Source organism: Aquarana catesbeiana, linkage group LG03, assembly GCF_042186555.1.
Source record: "Aquarana catesbeiana isolate 2022-GZ linkage group LG03, ASM4218655v1, whole genome shotgun sequence".
NCBI classification, from domain to species: domain Eukaryota; kingdom Metazoa; phylum Chordata; class Amphibia; order Anura; family Ranidae; genus Aquarana; species Aquarana catesbeiana.
The window spans coordinates 55,869,919-55,894,229 of NC_133326.1; the positions used below are offsets into that span (position 1 = coordinate 55,869,919).

The 24,311-nt window shown below is 43.0% G+C and overlaps 1 protein-coding gene across 1 annotated transcript in view; it reads left to right on the forward strand.

Annotated features, from left to right (window-relative positions):
- Positions 1-641: 641 nt before the first annotated feature.
- IL16 (interleukin 16) overlaps positions 642-24,311 on the forward strand; it is a 226,459-nt gene continuing 202,789 nt past the window's right edge. Inside the window, exon 1 of the mRNA XM_073618563.1 lies at positions 642-1,225. The gene's annotated coding sequence lies outside the window, so the exon portion shown is untranslated. The remainder of the gene's footprint in view (positions 1,226-24,311) is intronic.

The window sequence follows — 24,311 nt, forward strand, 5'->3', positions numbered from 1 at the left end:
TGGAGTGGAGGAACTTGACTGGCCTGTAATATAGTGTATGTCCCATCTATCACCATGGCAAAGAGGGTGTAAATCTCAATGGAGCACATATACAGTGACATCACCATCCTTGTAGCCCATTGATCCCTCCTCTAGCTCCATAGCTGAAGGCCGGCACCTCTGTATGGACCATCAGTTGGAGGAGCCAGAGCATTGCACCTAAGATCCATTGATTTTGGCTGCAATGCTTTGCAGGCTCACATACAAAAAAAATATATAATGCACATCTTTTGCCTTTTGCAATATAGGGCCATTCTTCTTTTTTCTTTTTTGCAAAAGGTGTTCTCCTTTAAAGCTCTATGGCTCTATATAAACTTTGTAAAGGAAACCTGTATTCTCTATGACTCTTATTTGTCAGTCATACACTTTACAGCTCGTGCTCTGCTTTCTGTTTTTATGATGGATAGTAAAACCTGCTGTCCCCGTCATGTCATTTTGATGTTTCATTTTCCTTCCATACGCAGTCACTACAGACATTATTCACCCTCCAGCAGCCTTGGAACACTTTATGAAAGGCGTTTTCTTCCTGGTAAGTGAGCAGAGAAGTTCTTTTTTTTTTTTTTTTTTCCTTCTTGACATAAGGCATTAAACGATTTTTAAATTCAGGCATGAAGTGTAGGTAATGTTTAGCACCGCTGAACTATATAAACAAAAAAGGGAGCCAGCTAACAGAACACCCTGAACAACCGAAGAAAGAAAGTGGAGCTGAGGGCAGCAGTGATTTAACTCTTTCACCTCCAGCGGCATGAGGTGTGTGTAGCCCACCACTAATTTGCCATCGACTTGCAGCAATCTGGTTTTCGGTCTGACTGGCCCGGCTTGGCAAAGGAAAAGTCTGAGGTTCCTCGTTGTTGCCTTGCGGTGCGGGAGAAAAAGGTTAAGCCTAAAGTGGTTTCATTCAGTGAAATAGCATCTCTTTTATGCACATCTGTCTCACTGGGCGGTATTTAAAATGCGTAGACTCAGGCAATTATGATTTACTGGCAAGCCACTCAGTCACTGCAGAGCAAGAGCAGAGGGAGGAAAAAAAAAAAAAAAAAGAAGAAGTCGTATGAAAGTCTTGCAGAGGAGGGAAATCCACACAGGACCAGCCGTCAGGAGCATGGACCGGTCGCTCATTCTCAATCAGGAGGCTCACTTCGCCTTAATGAATCTGTAAAGAAGATATTCAGTATTCTTGGCAATGGTAAGTCATAAGCTTTTTTTTTTTTTTTTTTTTTTTTCAACTAAACTTTTAGTGACTTGTAAAGTGGAAAACTTTGCCAGATGTTTTTGATTTAACAGTAGCGCAGCTTGTCCTGGGTTATTTTTAATTAAGACTAACCAAAGAAAGAGCTCTTTTATGTAAGTGCAGAAACGTAGGCATGGTAGTAGAGATTTAGCATAGGCTAGGGGGATCTGGCTGTGACTTAGCATTGCATAACGTGTATTTAGACATTTGGTGGCTTTGTAAAAGAAGATAGTTTGACAATTACGATAAAGTTTGTTTTGAATAGTTAATAGTACATAGAAACAATGATCGGACTTATAACAAGGAAAGAAATTATTGTCAAAGATCAAGATCATCATCTTTATTATTGCCAAGATCATATTTAACGCTAAGCCTTTTCGATTAAAATGACCGCTATAATATATTTCTAACAAGTGAACTGAATACAGGTTAATAATCCTGGAAATATATATTAGTGTAATGTCACTCACATTAGGAAAACACCGGAAGTCTCATTCATCAGCTTTTCTGAAGTTACAACTTTCTGTGTTGCTCATGATTAATGTAGAATACCATAACAATCTATGATTTTTTATTTTTAAATAGTTGTAATATCATTAGATGTGACCAGGGCTGGATTAAAGCGTAGGTTACCCAAAATATTTTTTCTATGTGTGTTCACATATGAAAAATGCTTTCTTTATTTTCCTTGCATGTTATTGTGTATTCTTTGCAGAGTGAAGCTTTACCTCATTTACTAAGCTCTAGAGCAGTGATGCTGGACCTTGGCACCTCAGATGTTTTGGAACTACATTTCCCATGATGCTCATGCACTCTGCAGTGTAGGTGAGCATCACGGGAAATGTAGTTCCAAAACATCTGGGGTGCCAAGGTTCCCCATCACTGCTCTAGAGCAACTGCACTTGCAAAGTGCACAGTCTATCTGCCTTTAGTAAATCCACCCCCTTGTGTGTAAACAGCGGCAGCAATCACACTCTATACCAGGGGTCTCAAACTGGTGGCCCTCCAACTGTTGCGAAACTATAAGTCCCATGAGGCATTGCACGGCTGACAGTTACAAGCATGACTCCCACAGGCAGAGGCATGATGGGACTTGTAGCTTCTGAGCAGCTGGAGGGCCACCAGTTTGAGACCCCTGCTCTATACACTCTCTCCTGGTCATGCAGGCACACTGCAGTCCCATATAAGTTTATGGGGCCTTATTGCACCTGTGTGCCAGGAGAGAGAGGACTTGGGGTGCAGCATGTGATAATACAATCTATGCCAGGGGTAGGCAACCTCGGCACTCCAGCTGTGGTGAAACTACAAATCCCATCATGCCTCTGCCTCTAGGAGTCATGGCTGTGATTGTCAGGGTCTTGCAATGTCTCATGGGACTTGTAGTTTCACCACAGCTGGAGGGCCGAGATTGCCTACCCCTGATCTATGCTGTAGTAGTTGGATTTCACTAAGTATACATCTGTGGAGGGGGAGGATGGGATCAGTTAACTCGGGACAAAGAGGCAAAAAGGATTATTGCACTTTGTTTTAAAGTGCACTTATGCTTTAGCGCAGGGGTCTCCAAATGTTCTAAACAAAGGACCTTATTTTCTGTCTTTCAGAATTTAGTGGGGACTGGATAGTGGGAGTAGAAAATGCCCCAGCGTCAGTGGGAGTAAACAATGCCTCTGGCTTGGTTGTTAATGAGAGTAAGAAAATGACACGCCGGCACTACGTGCCTGTAGTCAGCAGGAGGAGGAATAGTGCCAATTGTTGTCATCAGTGGGAGGAAGAGTGCCCCATCTTTGGTGTCAGTATAAGAAATAGTGCCCCATAGTTGGTATTAATAGTAGGAATAGTGCCCCATTCCTGGTGTCAGTGGGAGGTATACTCCTCTATTGTTGGTGTCGGTGGAGAAGTGCCCAATTAGTGGAATAAATATTGCCCCATTGGTGTCAGTCAAAGAAATAGTGTCCCATCGTTGGTGTTAGCAGAAGAAAAGTGCCCCATTGTTGGTGTCATTGGAAGAAATAGTGCCTCACTGCTGGTGTCAGTGGAAGAAAAAGCTCCCATCATTGTTTCAGTGGAAGAAATAGTGCCCCATTGTTGTTGTTAGTGGAAGAAATCATCGGTGTCGGTGGGAGGAATAGTTCCTCGTATCAGTGGAAAGAATAGTGCCCTAAAGGCCTGATAAAGGCAAGCAAAGGGCAGCATCCAGGCCGTGGGCTACAGTTTAGAGACCAATACTTTGGATGCATGATAGCTAGGAGAACAATTTCAGTGGTGCCCCCTACCCTTAGTGTCCTAAGCATGTGCTTATTTTGCTTAACCACTTCAGCCCCGGAAGGATTTACCCCCTTCCTGCCAGAGCACTTTTTGCGATTTGGCACTGCGTCGCTTTAACTGACAATTGCGCGGTCATGTGACGTGGCTCCCAAACAAAATTGGCGTCCTTTTTTTCTCACAAATAGAGCTTTCTTTTGGTGGTATTTGATCACCCCTGCGGTTTTTATTTTTTGCGCTATAAACAAAAAAAGAGCGACAATTTTGAAAAAAAAACGCATTATTTTTTACTTTTTGCTATAATAAATATCCCCAAAAAATATATTAAAAAAATATTTTTTTTCCTCAGTTTAGGCCGATCGTATTCTTCTACATATTTTTGGTAAAAGAAATCACAATAAGCGATTATTGATCGGTTTGCGCAAAAGTTATAGCGTTTACAAAATAGGGGATAGTTTTATGGCATTTTTATTAATATTTTTTTTTTTTTTAAATGGCAGCGATCAGCGATTTTTATCGTGACTGCGACATTATGGCAGACACATCGGACATTTTTGGGACCATTGTCATTTATACAGCAATCAGTGCTATACAAATGCACTGATTCCTGTGTAAATGACACTGGCAGTGAAGGGGTTAACCACTAGGGGGCAGTGTAGGGGTTAAGTGTGTCCTAAGGGCGTGTTTCTAACTGTAGGGGGGATGGGCTGTGTGTGACACATCACTGATCTCTGCTCCGATGACAGGGAGCAGAGATCAGTGACACTGTCACTAGGCAGAACGGGGAGACGCTTGTTTACATTAGCATCTCCCCGTTCTTTCTCCCCGTGAGGCGATCGTGGGTATCCCCACGGCGATCGAGTCCGCGGGACCCGCGACCCGACTCACGGAGCTTGCCGCGGGCACCTCTTAAAGGGAAATGTACAGGTACGTGATTCTGCCTGTACGAGCCCTTCTGCCGCAGTATATCTGCGTGAGGCGGTCGGCAAGCGGTTAAAGTGGTTGTGAACCCTCACAGTGAAGTGACTGGCCTCAGGTGATACACAGAGATACATAAGTTGTACCTGAATCTCTGCAGCAATTTGTTCTCTACATCCATTTAAAGTTGTGAATTTATATAGCTTGTCTGAGCGTTAAAAAAAAGGGGGGGCCAGAAAGTTGAAATTACACTCTGCAATGAGGAGAGCTCAGAGAGCTGATTGGAGAGAAGAGACACCCCCCCCCCCCTTTGCACAGCATAAAGGAACAGAGCTGAGGCTGTCGATCTGCTGGTGCTCCCTCCCCTGTCACCATTTTTCTCTTGGTGTCAGGAAAAGTTGTTAGAAGTGACTCATGCTGATAGCAGAGAAGAAGCAGACATTACACTTAGTACTCTTAATTGAGACACTTACACACTATAGCTTGGTTCATATTTAATATCTGAGGTTTGTAACCACTTTAATGGTTGATCCAGCCCTGTTTATGACCAGTACAGGGGTCTGGCATGTATTTGAATAAAGCATAGAAAATGATGATGTCAATTGTGTCACATCACTCGTTCTGAAATTGGCTCTCATGGAATTCTGAAATGTTGTTGGCAATGTAGTTTATCTGGAAGTAAGGACCAAAGCAAAGGGAACTGTCTTTGTTTTAAATCAAGTGTCATGGAATGGAAGGCATTAGTTATCAATGAGACACAGAAACAAAATGATCTGATTTAACCATCCAAATGAATCATATAAACATTTTTTGGGAGTAAATATAGAGCACTTTTCAGGCACCCAAGGAAGACACAAGAAAGATAGTTACGGTATAAAAGATTTTTTTACAAACTTTATTACAAAAACCATAACCAAACCAAAATAATTCAAAATTATGCCATGGCTGATCATGAAATGTTGGGTCAGAAATGGACGGTCCATCATGATCAACCATTGCAAAACTTCAATTAAATGTTATGGTTTCTGTAATAAAGTTCGTAAAAAAATCTTTTTACATTATTTTTCTTATGTCTTTCCTGGGTGCCTAAAAAAAGCCCCTTTACTCAACAAAAAAAAAAGTTTGCATAATTTATGAAGTCTATCATTTTCTAGTGCAAGACTGAAAGTGAAACAAACAAATTAGCTTAAGAGCCCTTGCACACTGGGGCGGGGGGCGGCGTCGGCGGTAAAACGCCGCTATTATTAGCGGCGTTTTACCGTCGGTATGCGGCCGCTAGCGGGGCGGTTTTACCCCCCCCGCTAGCGGCCGAGTAAGGGTTAAATACCACCGCAAAGCGCCGGTATAGCCGCGCCGTCCCATTGATTTCAATAGGCAGGAGCGGTATACACACCGCTCCTTCACCGCTCCGAAGATGCTGCTGGCAGGACTTTTTTTCCCGTCCTGCCAGCGCATCGCTCCAGTGTGCAAGCCCTCGGGGCTTTCACACTGGGATGACAGCAGCGGCACTTTCGGGGCGGTTTGCAGGCGCTATTATTAGCGCAATAGCGCCTGCAAACCGCCCCAGTGTGCAAGGGCTCTTATAGCAAAGCAGTTCTAACTCTAGATATTTTAATAAATAAAGAATGTTGCATATCCCATCCTAGAGATCCCCTTTTTCATTCATGATAAAAACATGGGAGCTTTTAATTAGCCATGAAACATCCATATATCCTCAGCCATCCTCATAGACTACAGTGTTAATGCAGCTAATTTTGAGCTTTGTGCTGTGACTACACCACCATATGACACGCATGGCACATTGGGCCTTATGTATAAAAGGTTCTAACCAGTGGCGACCGGTGGTAATATTTTTTTTTGGGGGGGCGGGGGCGGCCGGGTCGGTCTGGTGGGTCTGGTGCACTTACCCCATCTATGCGCTTCTCCCGGGCTTCACCGGTGGCTTCCCTTGCTCGGCGCCTGTGACGGCTTTCCCTTCCCCTGCTCTCCATGGGCATTGCGGCGGCTTCCGTTTCCTCCCTTCCAGGGCTTTTTTTCTCAGAGAATCGGTGCAGGAACTCCCCCCGTCTGAGTCACCCCTTGTCTTTGCCCTCTACCCACCTCTGAACACTGTCCCTTGATTCTACCCCCTACCCAGCTACCAGTACTGCCCCTTTTAGAGAATACAGAACCAAGTATCATTTTGTGGTGCTAAATCATTTGTATGGAACATGTTAATGATAAAAAGAAAAGCAGTAAAATAGATCCCCTGCAGTCAGCAACAATAGAATCCCAGCAATAGATCCCCACACAACAATAGACTCCCCCAGCAACAATGGACTCCACCCCAACAACAATAGATTCCCTGCAGCAACAGTGAACCACCCACAACAAAATATCACACCCAGTAACAAAATATCCACCCAAGCAAAATTAGACGCCCCCCCCCCCAAGCAGCAACAATAGATCTCCCAGCAGCCAGCATCAATGGATCCTCCAGCAGCCAGTAAAAATAGACCTCTCCCTCAACAGTAGATCCCTTCCAGCAACATAAGACCCTGCCCCCCCAGCAACAATAGATTCCCCATCAGCAACAACAGACCCTCACACAAAATCAGATGCCCACCAGTGACAATAGATCCCCCAGCAGCCAATATCAATAGACCCTCCAGCACACCCCACTGCCATTTAGTTCTGGAGGTGCCGGAACCCCCCGCGTTCCCGCTGAAAAAAAGCCCCGCTCCCTTCTCCTCGGTGGCCAATCAGGATTCTTCTCTTTTTGGCCAATCAGAAAATGGATCTCAGACCTGCTTCTGATTGCCCAGATTGAGGATCAGTGTTTCAATAGAGAATATTCATTGTGCTTCAAAATAACACCCGCGCCGCTGTAATTTCACGCGCCCGGCGTGCAGAACGCATGAAAAGGGGGTGGTAGTGTCCTGTCAGAATAAGGGCTGTGGATAGAGCATGGGAGTGGCGGCCGTGGATAAAGGGGGTGGCACTCCGGCGCACATAATGGATGGGCCACCACTGGTTCTAACGGAAAATGTCTTAATTGAAAAAGAGTCAACTTTCAGCTTCCAAATGCACATCCGAAAGCCAGAGAATCTAATGAATCAAATGAACCTTTTTCTTTCTTAAAAAAAAAAAAAATAAAAAATTATATATTTCCTAAAATGTATATGCATGCTTTTTAACTCTAATCCTTCAAATTCTTTAATGCCATAGATGAAAAAATGAAGGTTCATTTCCTACTAAGCTTCTGCCTAGGAATATAGAGGGGGTTATCTTACCTTATAGCAACTGATAAAGTAGTGGATTAAACTTTTGTACTGTATAGTCTCCATATACTGTATATTTCTGCCATATACTGGTTAGGAACAGATATCGGTATCTGTGCCGATACTAAGCATTTGTACAAGTATCGGTACTCATGCAAATGCTCCGATACTTGAACCCGATACTGTCCGGCTCGGTTCTTTCAGCTGACAGTGGGATTCCCCCACTGACAGCTGAAGTGTAAAAAAAAAAAGCTGGCAATTATCAGTTGTTAAAGAGAGGAACCGTCGCGTCCTTAACAATCAATGCCTCATTCAGCTGTCAGTGGGGTTCCCCTGTTCACAGATGAGGAGTAAACTGAAGTCCGGCTGTGGAGCTGTAAAAACAAAAAGCAGCCAATGTTCATCAACAACATTGCTCAGCCGAAAGGAACATTGTTTCTTTTTGTATCTTACTGTTTTTCTTCATCTACAGATCAAAGAGATGAACTTCCATCAGCAGATAAAGTCAGTTGAAAGCAACCTGTCAAGTAAAAAGTTTTGTATTAACTGTTTCTCTGTTTAACCCCTCATTCATAGGTGTGCGCAGCCTAATACATTAGGGTGTGCACCCCAAAGCTCAAACAGTCAGTAGAGCAATGGACGTTGTCAGTAGGGCAGAGATTGGTATCACTAGAGCATTGGATGGTGTCATTTTTTTTTTTTTTACAATTTTATTTTTTGTATTTTTTTTTTTTCACTTTTTTTAGGAGCCGTGTTAGGGGGCTTTGGTGAAATATTAGGGGTTTAAACAGGAGAAATCTGTACCATACAGGGTGATTAGGGTGTGCCCAGGCACACCTGGCACACCCTGTGCGCACGCCTATGCCCTCATTAATCCTTAATTTACTCTAATCGGCGTTAATTAACTCCTTATTCTCCTCCATTTAATTAGTATTTTCCTGCTGTTATTTTTTTCACTTCTATTTTATAAACCATCAATAATTAAAACTTTTTTTTGTTTGCTTTGCTTCACTTTAACCTCCCTGGCGGTATGATTATTTCAGATTTTTGTGTCTCAAAGCTGTACAATTATTTTGCATAGAAATTTGGCGTTTTACATTGTAGGCCTGTAATTCTTAGCAATAACACATTTAAATCTGTCCACCAAGAGTCTAGCAGATATCCCGGGTATGATGAAGTTTGAAACACAAAATCATAAATTATAATATAATAAATAAATATAAATAATTATAAAAAATAATAATATAATAATAATAATAAAATAAATTTCCCCACGATTCACTATCGCTCAATTCTGCAAGTGTTCTAATTTACTATCGCTGTTTTCTAGCTGGTCTAAAACCACTTTTGATGTAAAAGGACACTTTTTGGTCGCTATGGACAATCTTCACTTTCCAGGCAGAAAGAACAGTATATGTCATATAAAACTGCATGCAGGGCACTGAACAAAGCACTGGGGACAAAAGGGATGTGAAATGATTTCATACAGTAATATAATCTGTAAGATTACACTGTACTGTATGTATTATGAATTTTCATAATACATACAGTACAGTGGCCGAAACGGAGCCCGGCACAGAGAGGCTTCGGGCGGAGGACAAAGCCCACGGACACAGCTGGGGGAAATCGCAGGATTCTGGGGACAAGGTAAGTATACCGCACCAGGATCCTGAGATGTAATCCCGAGTGTGGCCCGGGGTTACCGCTAATGGTGCTGAAATTTAACCCCGAGCCACACTCTGGAAAACCGCCAGGGAGGCTACCATATATGTACACGTTTCACATTGAAAAGTGCGCAAAATTAAAAAAAAAATAATTTTAAATAACTTTCCAATGATTTGTACCATTGCTGACAGCTGAAGAAAAAATAAAACAGTTGCGGTAGGTATCGGTAATTGGTATCGGCGAGTGCTTAACCACTTATGGACCGCCCACCATCGTTTGAAGAGGGGTACCGTTGTTATGGCAGCAGCTAGCTACCATAATCCCGGTATCCTCTTCTTCAGCAGGCATTCTGCTTTCGGATAAAAGTGGTCTCTGCGGCAGATTCGCTGTGAGATCACTTTTATCGGCGGCGGGAAAGGGGCCCCTCTCTCCGTGCTCTGGTGCCCTCCACCGCTTACCAGAGCCGCTTTCTCCTATTAGGTATGGAGACGAGTGAGGGGAAGATGGCCGCCACCCCTCTCCATACCATTGCAGGGCAGAAGGGCAGAATGTCACTTCCACCCATAGCTCTTAAAGAGAAATGTTTATTTATTGTTTTTTTTAAACAACATTTTTTTTAACCACTTGACCACTGGGCACTTAAACCCCCTTCCTAACCAAACCAATTTTCAGCTTTTGGTGCTCTCACATTTTGAATGACAATTACTCTGTCATGCAACACTGTATCTATATGAAATTTTTGTCCTTTTTTCACACAAATAGAGCTTTCTTTTGGTGGTATTTAATCACCGCTGGGTTCTTTATTTTTTGCACTATAAAAGAAAAAAGACCGAAAAATCTGTAAAAAATGCATTTTTCTTGGTTTCCGTTATAAAATTTTGCAAATTAGTAATTTTTCTTCATATATTTTGGCCAAAATTTATACCGCTACATATCTTTGGTAAAAATAACCCAAATCGGTGGATATTATTTGGTCTTTGCGAAAGTTATAGAGTCCAAAAGCTATGGTACCAATATCTGAAAATCTAATTTCTTGAGACCCTAACATGCCAGAAAAGTACAAATACCCCCCAAATGACCCCTTTTTGGAAAGAAGACATTTCAAGGTATTTAGAAAGATGCATGGTGAGTTTTTTGAAGTTGTCATTTTTTCCCACAATTCTTTGCAAAATCAAGTTTGGTTTTTTTTACTTTTTTTTTTTCACAAAATTGTCATATTAGCAGGTTATTTCTCACACACCGCATATGCATACCACAAATTACACTCCAAAACACATTCTGCTATTACTCCCGAGTATGGTGATACCACATGTGTGAGACTTTTACACAGCGTGGCCACATACAGAGGCCCAACATGCAGGGGAGCACCTTCAGGCGTTCTGGAGCACCCAGGCCAATTCTGACATTTCTCTCCTACATGTAAATATCATCATTTATTAGCTAGAAAACTACATAGAATCCCAAAACATTATATATGTTTTTTTAGCAAAGACCCTAGAGAATACAATGGCGGTCATTGCAACTTTTTTATCTTGCACGGTATTTGCGCAGCAATTTTTTGAACGCTTTTTTTTGGAAAAAAAACAGATTTGTGCTTTAAAAAAAAAAACAAAACAGCAAAGTTAGCCCAATGTTTTTGCATAATATGAAAGATGAAGTTACGCCGAGTAAATAGATACCCAACATGTCACCTTTCAAAATTGCACGCGCTTGTGGAATGGCGCCAAACTTCGCTACTCAAAAATTGCCATAGGCGACGCTTTAAAAATTTTTACTGGTTACATGTTTTGAGTTACAGAGGAGGTCTAGGGCCAAAATTATCTACCGATCGCACCAATACCTCACATGTGTGGTTTGAACACCGTTTTCATATGTGGGCGGGACTTACATATGCGTTCGCTTCTGCATGCGAGCACACAGGGACAGGGGCGCTTTAAAAATTTTTTTTTTTTTTTTTTATTGTTCATTTTACTTTATTTATTTTAGTTTGATGCTTTTTTCAAAAAAAAATTTTTTTTGACCTCTTTTATTCCTATTACAAGGAATGTAAACATCCCTTGTAATAGAAATATGGCATGATAGGTCCTCTTTACAGTGAGATATGGGGTCAATAGGACCTCACATCTCACCTCTAGGCTGGGAAGCCTGAAATAAAAAAAATAAAAAATAAAAAGATCTTGGCTTCGATCGTAGCGGTAGAGTCGGTAGAAGCACCGGAGGGTGGCGGGAGGGGGGGACATCCCCCCTCACCTCCCATAAGAATGATCAAGCAGTGGAACAGCCGCTATGATCGTTCTTATGGTGTAGGGAATCGCCGCCTAAAAAAGCTGATATCTGAATGCAGGCATCATTCAGATATCCCCACACAAAGTCAAGAACGTCGTATGACAGCCGGTGGGCAGGAAGTGGTTAAAACGCTTTTTTTTTTTAACACAAAGTTGTCCATTTATACAATATTTATAACACATAACATGTACATACCAAAAACCAAAATAGATTCTCCTCCTCCTCCTGAGTACGGCGATACCACATGTGTGAGACTTCCACAGCCTGGCCACATACAGGGGCCGAGTACAGCCTAGTATGGCAGAGCATGGCCGGGCATGGCAGAGTATGGCTGAGCATGGCAGGGTATGGCAGAGTATGGCTGGGTATCACCGAGTATTGCAGAGTATGGCTGGGTATGGCAGAGTATTGCGGGGTATTGCAGAGTATGGCTGGGTATGGCAGGGTATAGCAGGGCATGGCTGGGTATGGCAGGGTATTGCGGGGTATTTCAGAGTATGGCGGGGTATTGCAGAGTATTGCGGGGGTATTGCAGAGTATTGCGGGGTATTGCAGAGTATTGCGGGAGTATTGCAGAGTATTGCGGGGTATTGCAGAGTATTGCGGGAGTATTGCCGAGTATTGTGGGGGTATTGCAGAGTATTGCGGGGTATTGCTGAGTATTGTGGGGGTATTGCAGAGCATTGCGGGGTATTGCAGAGTATTGCGGGGGTATTGCAGAGTATTGCGGGGTATTGCAGAGTATTGCGGGAGTATTGCAGAGTATTGCGGGGTATTGCTGAGTATTGCGGGGTATTGCCGAGTATTGCGGGGGTATTGCAGAGTATTGCGGGAGTATTGCAGAGTATTGCGGGGGTATTGCAGAGTATTGCGGGGTATTGCCGAGTATTGTGGGGGTATTGCAGAATATTGCGGGGTATTGCCGAGTATTGTGGGGGTATTGCAGAGCATTGCGGGGTATTGCAGAGTATTGCGGGGGGTATTGCAGAGTATTGCGGGAGTATTGCAGAGTATTGCGGGGTATTGCAGAGTATTGCGGGGGTATTGCTGAGTATTGCGGGGTATTGCCGAGTATTGCGGGGGTATTGCAGAGTATTGCGGGGTATTGTAGAGTATTGCGGGGGTATTGTAGAGTATTGCAGGGGTATTGCAGAGTATTGTGGGGGTATTGCAGAGTATTGCGGGGGTATTGCAGAGTATTGTGGGGGTATTGCAGAGTACTGCGGGATATTGCCAAGTATTGCGGGGGTATTGCAGAGTAGTGCAGGGCATTGCAGAGTATTGCACATTATTCTGGGGCATTGCAGAGTATTGCAGGGCATTGCAGAGCGTTAGGGATGGCTGAGCATGGATGGATGGATGGCTGGATGTCACTGTGCAGCGCTGTGGGCACTACACATACAGCCCACAGCGCTGCAGCCATCCATCCATCCCCCTCTCCGCTCACACTGTACCGATCGGTACACAGCAGGGGAGGAGAGAAACTGTTTGTTTACATGTGATCGCTCCGTCATTTGACGGAGCGATCACATGGTAAACGGCCGCGATCAGCGGCCTTTACCTGGATCCGTGATGCGCCGGGTCCTCTGGATTGTATTGCAACGACCACCATTTTATTCTCTAGGGTTTTAGAAAAAAATATATAATGTTTGGGGGTTCTACGTAATTTTCTAGCAAAAAAAAATCTTTTTAACTTGTAAACACCAAATCTCAGAAAGAGGCTCGGTCCTTAAGTGATTAAAAAAAATATTGGTACTCGTAAAAATAATGGTATCAGTGCGTCCCTAGTTCTTGAATATATATTTTTAGTACATTGTTTGCTAAAGCTTAATTCCAGGCAAACAGCTAAATACAACATTGAAATGCATAGATGGAACCTATTTTACCTGACCAAGAATTTGTATTTCTACCCACACAGTTCTAAGATTTATACAACCCTGCAAGAAGGCATAGCCAGCCTGGTGGCCTGACTTTCCTCTGCTGCAGTTGAGTAATACATCTTAGTCACTTCTCTGCCACCACCCTGTGATTGGATATTAAGCAGCAGCAACAGGCTAATGAAGTGACCTCCCTACTGCTCTTTGGCATGCTACTTGTTGGCACACATGCATTCAGGATAACCAATTGCCTCTTGGTGCTGCCATTTACGTTTATTATAGTAAAACCAAAACTTAGACATTGATGGCCCTGTACAGTGCACACAGGCTTTTTTTATGTATTATTCTGGGGTATTTAGCCAATTTATGGATTTATAGGGAAGTCAAAAATGTAGTATACACTAGGCTGATACGCCTAGTTTTTGCAAGCAATATGTGACTAAATGTATTTGCAACCAGTATAGTTAGTACACGTCGGCTATCTTTCGTGTTTACTATCTGTCGGACATAGGTTGGGGATTGTTTCAATTATTTTTAATGGAATAGAATAAATTGGAAACTTTATATCCTAGTGGGTGAGATGTGCTATGGTTTAGGTGCATCACCTATGCAAATTATATTATTATATTATTTTATACCACCTTACATGGTAATACTCATTCAGGCCTGATTCACACCTATGCAGTTTGCATATTGCAGGTGCATTTTGCGTTTTCCAATAAATGTTTTTCATCCACTGAAGTCTATGGAACCAAAAACCAGAAAAAAGACCCTGGCGCTTTCCATAAAATGCACAGATGTGAATTACATCCATAAGAAACCATGTTAAATGGACTGTAGAGTGTTTCTGCAAAACTGAAAACACACTAAATAATGCATAGGTGTGAACCAGGCCTCATGGTGAACGTGTTAATAGTATGGCGCTGCTGGTAGTTCATTCCTTTCTGTTAGTGTAGCTCCGTTACCCTTTCCCTGCACGAACAACACAGCAGACAGTACAGAACATTTGAACATTAAACTTTATTCTTTTCCGGCACTTATTGCGGTACTGTGGTACAGAGTCACTCTGAGTAACTCTTACAGATTTGGCATTAAGTGAAGTAAGTCCTGAGAGTACATAGTCCAGATTATATAGAGCCACTCTGAATAACTCTTAATCTGCGCTTGCTTCCAGTTATACTTTGCAGCTTTCCTTCCTCCTATTTATTGCTACTTCCCAACCGTACAGCACTTCCAAGTATCCCCAAAGAACGTTACTCTGAATAAAGTTCTTTTGGCTGACTGGTTGGATTTCTCCGGGGTGTTAATTTTTTAAGGCCCAACTCCCTGCTCAGACTTCTTTATTGACCCGCACTCCAACACTCTTTTGGGGTATTGATTCTCTAAGGCTGAAGACCTGTACCTCCTCCTTCATGACCTGCACTTTAACACCTTTAAGTCTCTTGAAAGCACTGTTTCCCTGGGTTTCCACTCACTTGTACTCCTGATCAACAGTCCATGTTTGCCACGGAGGGTCGATCTCCCAGTCTTCCTCCTGTTAGTAGTAGCAACTTCCTCCTGATGTCTCCTCCATCTCTCCTCCCCGCATGGCCCGTTCCCCTCCCCAGAGGGGAGAGCACCCGAGCTGCACCAGCCCCTACATGCTGTCTTCTTCTCCAAAACTCCAGCCTCCCGGAGCATGTGACCTTCGCTTTTATAGCAGTCCCGCCTCTGCCCAAGCAAAACAACGATTGGTTCAGAAAGGTCTCCAAAAACTACCTGCCACTCTACTCCTTCAGTCCACCCACTTTCCAGAACATTTCAAGAAAAGTGATGGAAATCTTACAGGGCAGAGTGTAAGTGGCCACACCCTCCTCTATTCTAACAAACCTCCCAACCACATTAACCAACCAGCCTACACCAACAGGGTAAAACACAGGCAATTTTACCTGACACTAATCCTAACTGACTACTTTAGCACACACCTAAGTAGGTGGGCGCTACAAGTAAATAATCTGTTGGGTCAATTACAGTGGTGATAACTGTCTAAGAATGGGGTTTACTTTGGGAGATTTCCTCCCATTTTGCTTACTGTAAGGCAAACTACCAAGGTTAAAGTAGAACTATGGGCAAAATGTTTTTCCATTTTGGATAGCATAAGGGAGGGCTATAAAAAAAAAACTATGACAGGTTTTTTTTTTTTGTACCATCTGTGTACCATTGGGGAGATTTCTCTTCACTTCCTGTCCCATAGCCAAACCAGGAAGTGAGAGGAAATCCCTGCAAATGAAGGGAATCCCTTGGGGCCCCCAGGTCACCATTGGAAGATTTCCCCTCTATTACTTTTTTGGGGACATCCCAAAATTTGGGATTTTCTTTTACTATCACTTTCAAAGATAATGGTAAACAAGACAACTAGAGAGGGTGAATCTCCCTAATGGGGACACAGACAGCAACAAAAACCGACAGGTGTTCTAATCCCTCTCCACTCCATCCAAAACTAGTTTTCCTTAGTTATACTTTAAACTTGGGCAATATTGCACAAAGTTGGGGTCCTCAGCCATGTGTCAGTTCATAGACCAAATTCAGAATACCATTGAATATGTAAAGAAGGCAGACTCCATCATAGTAGACATCGATGTCTGCAATGCAATCCTGACATTTTTCTGTACACTCATACCCAAATATTTTACAGGATAAATTTAGATAGAGTGCAGTTACCTCACTGACAGGTCTTGTACAAAATGTGCTAAAAAAAAGATAAGTTCTTTGCAGCGAATAAGGCAGCTGAAGACAGGAGAGAATAGTACCAAGCAGGAGCACGTCACGGCTTTTTCTGGGGGTTTTTTCGCCTTCTTCTGGATCAACTGTGGGTATAGGATTGGGCATATGGGATTGTATGATAGTTTTTATTTATTTATTTATTTTTATGGTTGAACTGGATGGACTTGTGTCTTTTTTCAGCCTGACTAGCTATGTAGCTACGTAGCTATGTATCTTTTGCTTTTACAGTTTTATGAATACATCCATTCCCATGCTGCAAATCAGGTCCAAAGTTCCATTGTTTCTCCTAGGTAACTATGAGATACTTTCCATGGAGCTGCTCCATGGACCACTTACTGTATGTGCTTTAACCTTAGTTTTAAAAAAGGCAGAGATAATTTCATACTTACTGTTCTGTGAAATATGGAACCCACAAAAAAATTTCTAAGGGGTGTGTTCCAAAAATAGCAATAATGCTTGTTATTATGTTTCCTCATGCAGAGAAGTGCCCAAGGGAGAGGATTATGTACTGGTGCTGGGGCTCAATTAAACAAATAACTATAAGACATTTGAAATGTAGCTTTTTGCAGAACATCAATGGGCTTGATTTCTACAAATATAAAGCATATTGACTTCATAAAGGAATTTTCACTTAAAAAAGGAAATTTTCACATTGCTTAGTAAATACGATGACAGTACACTATGCAAAAAATACCCAATTGCGTTAAAAAAAACAAAAAACAAAAAAAAAGGAATTTTGCTTTTTTGAGGACTGAAGTCAGTACAGCTTCCCCACATTCAAGTGAAAATCCCCTTGCAAAGTGAACATGCTTGTAGGCAGGTGCAGTCTTTTTTCTCTACTGCAGGTGGCACTCATCCGCAGTAGCAGTGCTGGTGGAGGAGGAAATTGAGAGGAACCTAGTTTCTCTATGATCTCCTCGGTCATAAAGAGGCAGCATCCAATTGGATGCTGGTGTCCTATATGGCTGTGGCAGCCATCTTGGGTCAGGCAGAGTCTATGCAAGACCCTGGCTCCCGGGTTTGGCGCGTATTTCCCATGTGGCTAGAGTAGGGACAGGTCACCCCTCGCCATACTTCCTGGAAGCCTCCCCACTTGGATATGGACCAGCCAGGCCACACTCTAAACCCCCCCACCCGTGATAGACGCTGTCGGCACATCTGAAACATACTGCTACTGCTCATCACTGTATATTTTGTGAGTGTTCCCTGGTCGGGTTGTCTTCCCGTCAGGATTATTGTTCATTACTGAATTTCAATTTCAATACACTTCTGTTTTCTGCAACTGGAATCTGAGTACTTACTGTTGCTGCACCATGCTGTACCTACCCACATGCTCTTCCCAAGTATCTGCCTACCTTATTGATCAACTTCTCTGTGTGTTACAGCACACCTCCCTCATATGTTATAGGGATGAGATGGGGGGAGGTATTCTGTAGTCTTGTTTTAGGTGACAATGCTGCTCCTCCATAGCTACAGTACATTAAATGGGTGTTTCCACATAGGATCACCAGGTGATAAGAAGAAGGTCAAGAGCATGAAAAAAAGAAAACCAATGCAGCCAACACATCAAAGGATTGGTCAGCTGCAATTCATACAAAAAAAAATTGTTTTTGGGTTTAGACGCCCTTTAAAACTGCACAAAAATAAGATTTTTTTCTAAATTTCATTAGACTAAATATTAACTAATGGAAAAATGTAAATTTTTAGTCCTGATTACTGGCCATATTACTCCAACAAAGTTTTACCCATCAACCAATTCCAAGCATTAGTTTTTGCTATTTTAAACATTTTCTGTTTATAGAATAGTCTTTCAGCCAGCCTACAGTAAAATGATACTTTTATTCCTTCAGCCATCCTGTTATACTTTTTAAGGAGCCAATATTGTTTGCATAATCCAAATAAACTGAAGAACAATAGCTTATGAATTAATTCTTGGATGTCTTACATAGAATTTGCTGGTACAGTCAGCCCCATAATAATTGCCTAGCCGTCCAGAGTCAGGATGTTGCCACTATTCCCCACTGTTCTGGAGGGGAGGAGGTTGTTTGATGGAATGGATTTTTTGGTTTTCTTTTAACATTAGGTTTCTTGTTTACGCCAAATAGGAGCTGCATAGATCATCCAGGCAATCCTTTGGGACAATAAAACACAGATTAAAAGAGAATTCTTTCCAAAGCAGAAAAAACTTTGGATACGATTTTCTGAAGAAATAATGAACCCTGAAAGACAACTTTCCTAGAAGTCATCTTTTCAAAATTTCTTCAAAGAAATTCCATAGTGCCTGCATGTGCTTGCCACTTCCAGCCTCTACAATGTAGTTCTGGTGTTATAGTACTATAGAATGTTGATCCATTGAAGGTACTTTGTGCCTTCAGGACAGACATGTGCAGAATTTTCCCTTAATTTTCTTTATGGTTACTATACTTTAGTGTACATATGGCAAACACAATGCCCGCAGGCCGGATATGGCCCTCACTTTGCAGCCTGAACATGGCTCTCACCTTTTGCTCCTGCTCTCCGCTGTCACTTGTAAAAACAGAAGCCTTCTTTGCTTTACAAGAGACAACTGTGCTCTCAGCAGCTTTCGTAACTAACGGATCCCTGCACGCACTCATGGCGAGGCACGGCAGGGACGGCTCTCCATGTTCTCCTTGCACAGTGATGCAGAGCTGACTACACAGGGAGGTATTAGAGCCAGGCAATATAGGAGAGAGAGATGTGGGTAAGCTTTGGGGGGGGGGAGTTGGAGTTTCACACTGTGCATAGCACTACCCTAAACCCTGCACTCTGTACACAGCACACTCCTAAACTCTGCACTCTGTACATAAGGCGCCACTGAACCCTGCACTCTGTAAGTAGTGTAATCCTGAACTCTGCACTCTGTGTTTAATGCACTCCTGAACCCTGCACTCTGTACACAGCACACTCCTAAACTCTGCACTCTGTACATAAGGCGCCACTGAACCCTGCACTCTGTAAGTAGTGTAATCCTGAACTCTGCACTCTGTGTTTAATGCACTCCTGAACCCTGCACTCTGTACATAGGGTGCCTCAGATACAACTGGCCCTTTGAGGGTGAACACACTGCTGTGTGGCCCGCAATTAAATTGAGTTAGACATCCCTGCTTTTAGTGTATACAAGGTTTGTATTTTTATGATAGAGACAGGGATATGCTGTACATTTGAACACCTTCATTTGTCAGTTGTTCTGTGATATCGGATAGTTTAATTTGACTGGAAGCTTTTATAATTGGGATTTTTGCCCCCCCCCCCCCCCCCCCGTTTTTCTTACCGTGCATGGGACATATTGTTATTTATTATTATACTGGATTAATATAGCGCCAACAGTTTGCGCTACACTTTTCAATGTTAGGGCAGACAGTACAATTACAATACAATTCAATGCAGGAGGAATCAGGGGACCCTGCTCATTAGAGCTTACAATCTAGGAGGGAGGGTCAAGTGATACAAAAGGGTAATAACTGTGGGGGATGAGCTAATGAAGAAAATAAAAGTACAGTTGTTAGGTGGAGGCAGGATAGGCTTCTCTGAAGAGAAAAGTTTTCAGGGATCGCCTAAAAGTGGATAGATTTGGAGATAGTTTGACAGATTGGGGTAGGGAATTCCTGAGGATGGGAGAGGCTCGGGAGAAGTACTGGAGGCGAATATGGGAGGAGGTGATGAGGGAGCTAGAGAGCAGGAGGAACGAAGAGGACAATTAGGTTGGTATTTTGAGACAAGGTTAGTGATGTAGCTGGGGGCAGAGTTGTGGATGGCTTTGTAAGTTATTGTTAGTATTTTGAATTTCATTTGTTGGACGAGTGGCAGCCAATGGAGGGATTTGCAGAGAGGGGTAGCAGACGCTGAGCGGTTTGTAAGGTGGATGAATCTGGCAGCAGCATTCATGATGGACTGAAGGGGGGGTAGTCTATTTAAAGGTAAGCCAGTGAGGGAGTAGTCAAGGTGAGAGATAACCAGGCAATGAATCAGGAGCTTTGTGGTTTCATTGGTTAGGAAGGGACGTAGTTTGGAGATGTTGCGTTGGTTGAGGCAGCAAGCTTTGGACAGTGATTGGGATGTGGGCCCAAAAGGAGAGTTCAGAGTCCAGGATAACACCTAGTACCCATATATATATTGGGACATATATTAATTGGCTTAATGTTTTACCATGACATTAGTACTGGTATATTACAGTAATGGGGCTACACAAGTGGTAATGAATAGGTGAAATGGAAGGGTGAATAGTGTTACTGAGCAAGTGGCTTAGCAAATCTAAGTACAGAATATTGTAGTGGTGGTCATCGCACTTGATATGGGGGGCTCAAGTTTGCCCTCTGACATCACCAAAGGGCCACACATAATATTCAATGAATTTAATGCTACTAAAAGCTGTCAGAGCTTGCAGCTATAGAACAGGAGGTAGTCAGAGGCTTAAAACATACTATAGGAGTTGCTGAAGTCTTATGCCTGGTACACACGATGAGATTATCGGACAAATGATCGTCCGTTTTTTTTTTTTTTTGCATGCTAGTCTCATATTGAAAATTGAGAGGTTACTAAAATTATGAAAATTCTCGTACGACAGAATAAAAATTCAGACCTGATGTGATGTATTGTATTTTCGAACGACAACTGTGCTGAATAAATGTAAATCGTACGATCTGGTATCGTACAAGAAAGATTTTCATGCTTGTCCCATTGGATCATTTTGCATGAATTGTAGTGATCGGCTCTTGAAAACTGTGTACTAACGATCAGATTATCGTACGATCATTTTGAAAAGCTGTATTATTTGTACGATTTTCTGATCGTGTGTACGGACCATTAGATCATGCATCTCTCATAGACATAAGACACATTACATGAGACTGTAATGCCGTGTACACATGAGCGGAATGTCTGACAGAAAAAATAAGACGGAAGCTTTTCATCGTATATTCCGATCGTGTGTATGCCCCATTGGACTTTTCACGTCGAAAATTCCGACGGACCTAGAAAGAGAACATGTTCTAAATTTTTCCGATGGAACCAATTCCTATCGGAAAAAACGATCGTCTGTATACTGTTCCGACGTACCAAAAACGACGCATGCTCTGAAGCAAGTACGAGACGGAAGCTATTGGCTACTGGCTATTGAACTTCCATTTTCTAGTCCCGTCATACATGTTGTACGTCACCGCGTTCTGGACGCTCGGAATTTGGTGTTACCATGTGCATGCAAGACAGCTTAAGCGGAATTGCGTTGGAACTCCGTCAGAAAAACCTTCAGAGTTTATTCCGACGGGAAAACCGGTCGTGAGTACAGGGTATTAGAAATCGCTGCTGAAGTAAAGTCCTTTTACAAATCAATCTCTGGAATTCATAAAGACTGGTGCAGACAGAATTTTCAAAAAATGCGTACATTCTAAAAGTGGTACAGCGTTTGCCAAATTCATGTACCTGCCTAGACCTTGTACTTGAATTTGATGCACGCTGCACCACTTTTAGAATGCACATAAGACACTTTCTCTGTAAGCCAAAAAAGATTTTGTCTTAGCTCCACTTTCATAAGATACAAACTGTTGGTATTATTTTCAATATTTGTACGCACATGCAATTTTTCTATCAAAAACTTAGATGGCATAAAATTAAATGACATTGTTCTAATAAATGCATAAAACAGATAAAAACACATGGTCATACCAAGTGGTGTATTTTGGTTTTGTGCCCTAGGCATGATTACATTTGGGTGGACTCCCCATCTAAATTTGTCCCACCCCAGCTGCAGTATACCATTCTTGACTCAGGGTCTGATGAGGAAGCTGCAGCCATTCACAGTGAACAGCTGTGGCTTCCTCATCAGACACTGAGATATGACTCATCTCAGGCCACATACATTATGTGGTCAATGGAGCAGAGGATGGGGTCAGCGGGGCAGAGGATGAGGCGGCACTGGTAAGCACTGATAGGCGGCACTAAAGGACACTGATAGGCAGCACTGATGGACACTGATAGACGGCACTGATGGACACTGATAGGTGGCACTGATGGGCACTGAGAGGCGGCACTGGTAGGCGGCACTGATGAGCACTAAAAAGCGGCACTGATGGGCACTAATAGGCAGCACTGATTGACAGCACTGATGGGCACTGACTGACAGCACTAATGATTCCTGAATACTTCCCTCTGCCAGAATCTTACAGGAAGAAGCCTAGAGCAGACTTTGACAAAGGTAGTGGAAATAACTTGTTCAGCTTGCATGCTCTGAGGGGTTCATGCTGGGATCTGTAATCCTTCACTTTTGGGAAATCACATCCCCCAAAGGTGAAGGACTACAAGTCCCAGCATGAATCCCTACTCTTTATATGGGTCTCTGGCTCTGCTCCCTCATGACACTGCACATAGGGTTCCAGCTTCACCTCTGAGTTTTCAGAGTTCCCTTCCCACAGAGCACGAGAAGATCACTGAGATGGAGGAGGTGGGTGGAAAGCCCTAGGCACGGCCGTCGAGCGGCGGAGGAAGAGGGAGTTAAATCCTCCTCCACTTTGAATGCTGGGGCCTCGGACACCCTCTGCTTTTAGGGTGGCGACGTGACGTCACTGGTTGCTAGACACCAGGCGGTGTGGCCCTAGCATCCAGTGGGCAGTAGAGCCAGCCATGGAGCCAGCTACGGGTCTCAGCCGCCTCTGCGGCGGCCTTTTTTGGAACATGATATCGGCGGCCCAGTCCTCCCTTGTACTCTGCAGTCATTGGCGAGAGGACTCCTCTCTAGTGTCCCTTCTTCGTCTAGTTTGCCTCACAGCAGATACGCCCCTGGTCATACCTCTTTACAACTTCGAACTGCTTCAAACAAGCATAATGCCGCGTACACACGGTCGGACTTTTCGGCTACAAAAGTCCGACGGACGCCGACGGACCAAGTCCGGCGGACAATCCGATCGTGTGTGGACTTCCCCGGACTTTCAGCTGACTTTTCCAGCCGCAAATCTGACGGACTTTAGATTTGGAACATGCTTCAAATCTTTACGTCGTAACTCCGCCGGACCCAGAAAGCCGCTCGTCTGTATGCTAGTCCGACGGACAAAAACCAACGCTAGGGCAGCTATTGGCTACTGGCTATCAACTTCCTTATTTTAGTCCAGTGTGCGTCATCACGTACGCATCCGTCGGACTTTTGTGTGATCGTGTGTAGGCAAGTCCGGTCGTCAGAAAGTCTGTTGAAAGTCCGCCAAAAGTCTGTCGAAAGTCTGTCGAAAGTCTGTCGGACGGGCTGTCGGACTTTTGTAGCTGAAAAGTCCGACCGTGTGTACGTGGCATTAGAGATTGAAAGAGATACTTTTAATAATAATAATAATGATAATACTAAAGGTAGAATACAATTCAATGATATAGAACTCATTCACAGAGAATTCCTACATACATGACAACATGACAAGAATGAGACAATCAGTTTATATAACAGCACAAGTGATGACACAGGTCAATAAATTTTTATGAAATAACATTTATAGAGGCAACAGAACTGTAAATGATATTATTAGTCATTCTGTAAGTACCTAGCATTATTCAGACTAATAAATTGAATCCAACGTGGCAGCTCCTTCAGCTAGAAGCTGATTGGTTTCTATGCAGAGCTTCACCAGATTCTGCACTCTCCAGTTTTAGGAAATCAACCCCAATCAACACGGTAACAGTAGCCTTTATTAATTTATTTTTTATTGTATTTTATTTAACTTTTTATTTTTGCCTTCAACACATGCTATATTTTGCCTGACTAGAACTTAAAGCATTAAACCACACAAAAAAAGTTATATATTGTAACTTACCAATTCTTAAATGTGGTGGCTGCATTTGTTTTCCTTTTTTCCTTTATTTTCACCTGGTGATCTGGCCTGTAACCAGGGCCGGATTTGCCACAAGGCCACCGAGGCCAGGCCTTGGGGCGGCAGTGGTGCAGGAGCGGCTCCACTCCTGCGGCGACTTCGCGGCCGCCCCCCTTTCAGGCAGCCCGTTAATGTGCATTAGGGGCAC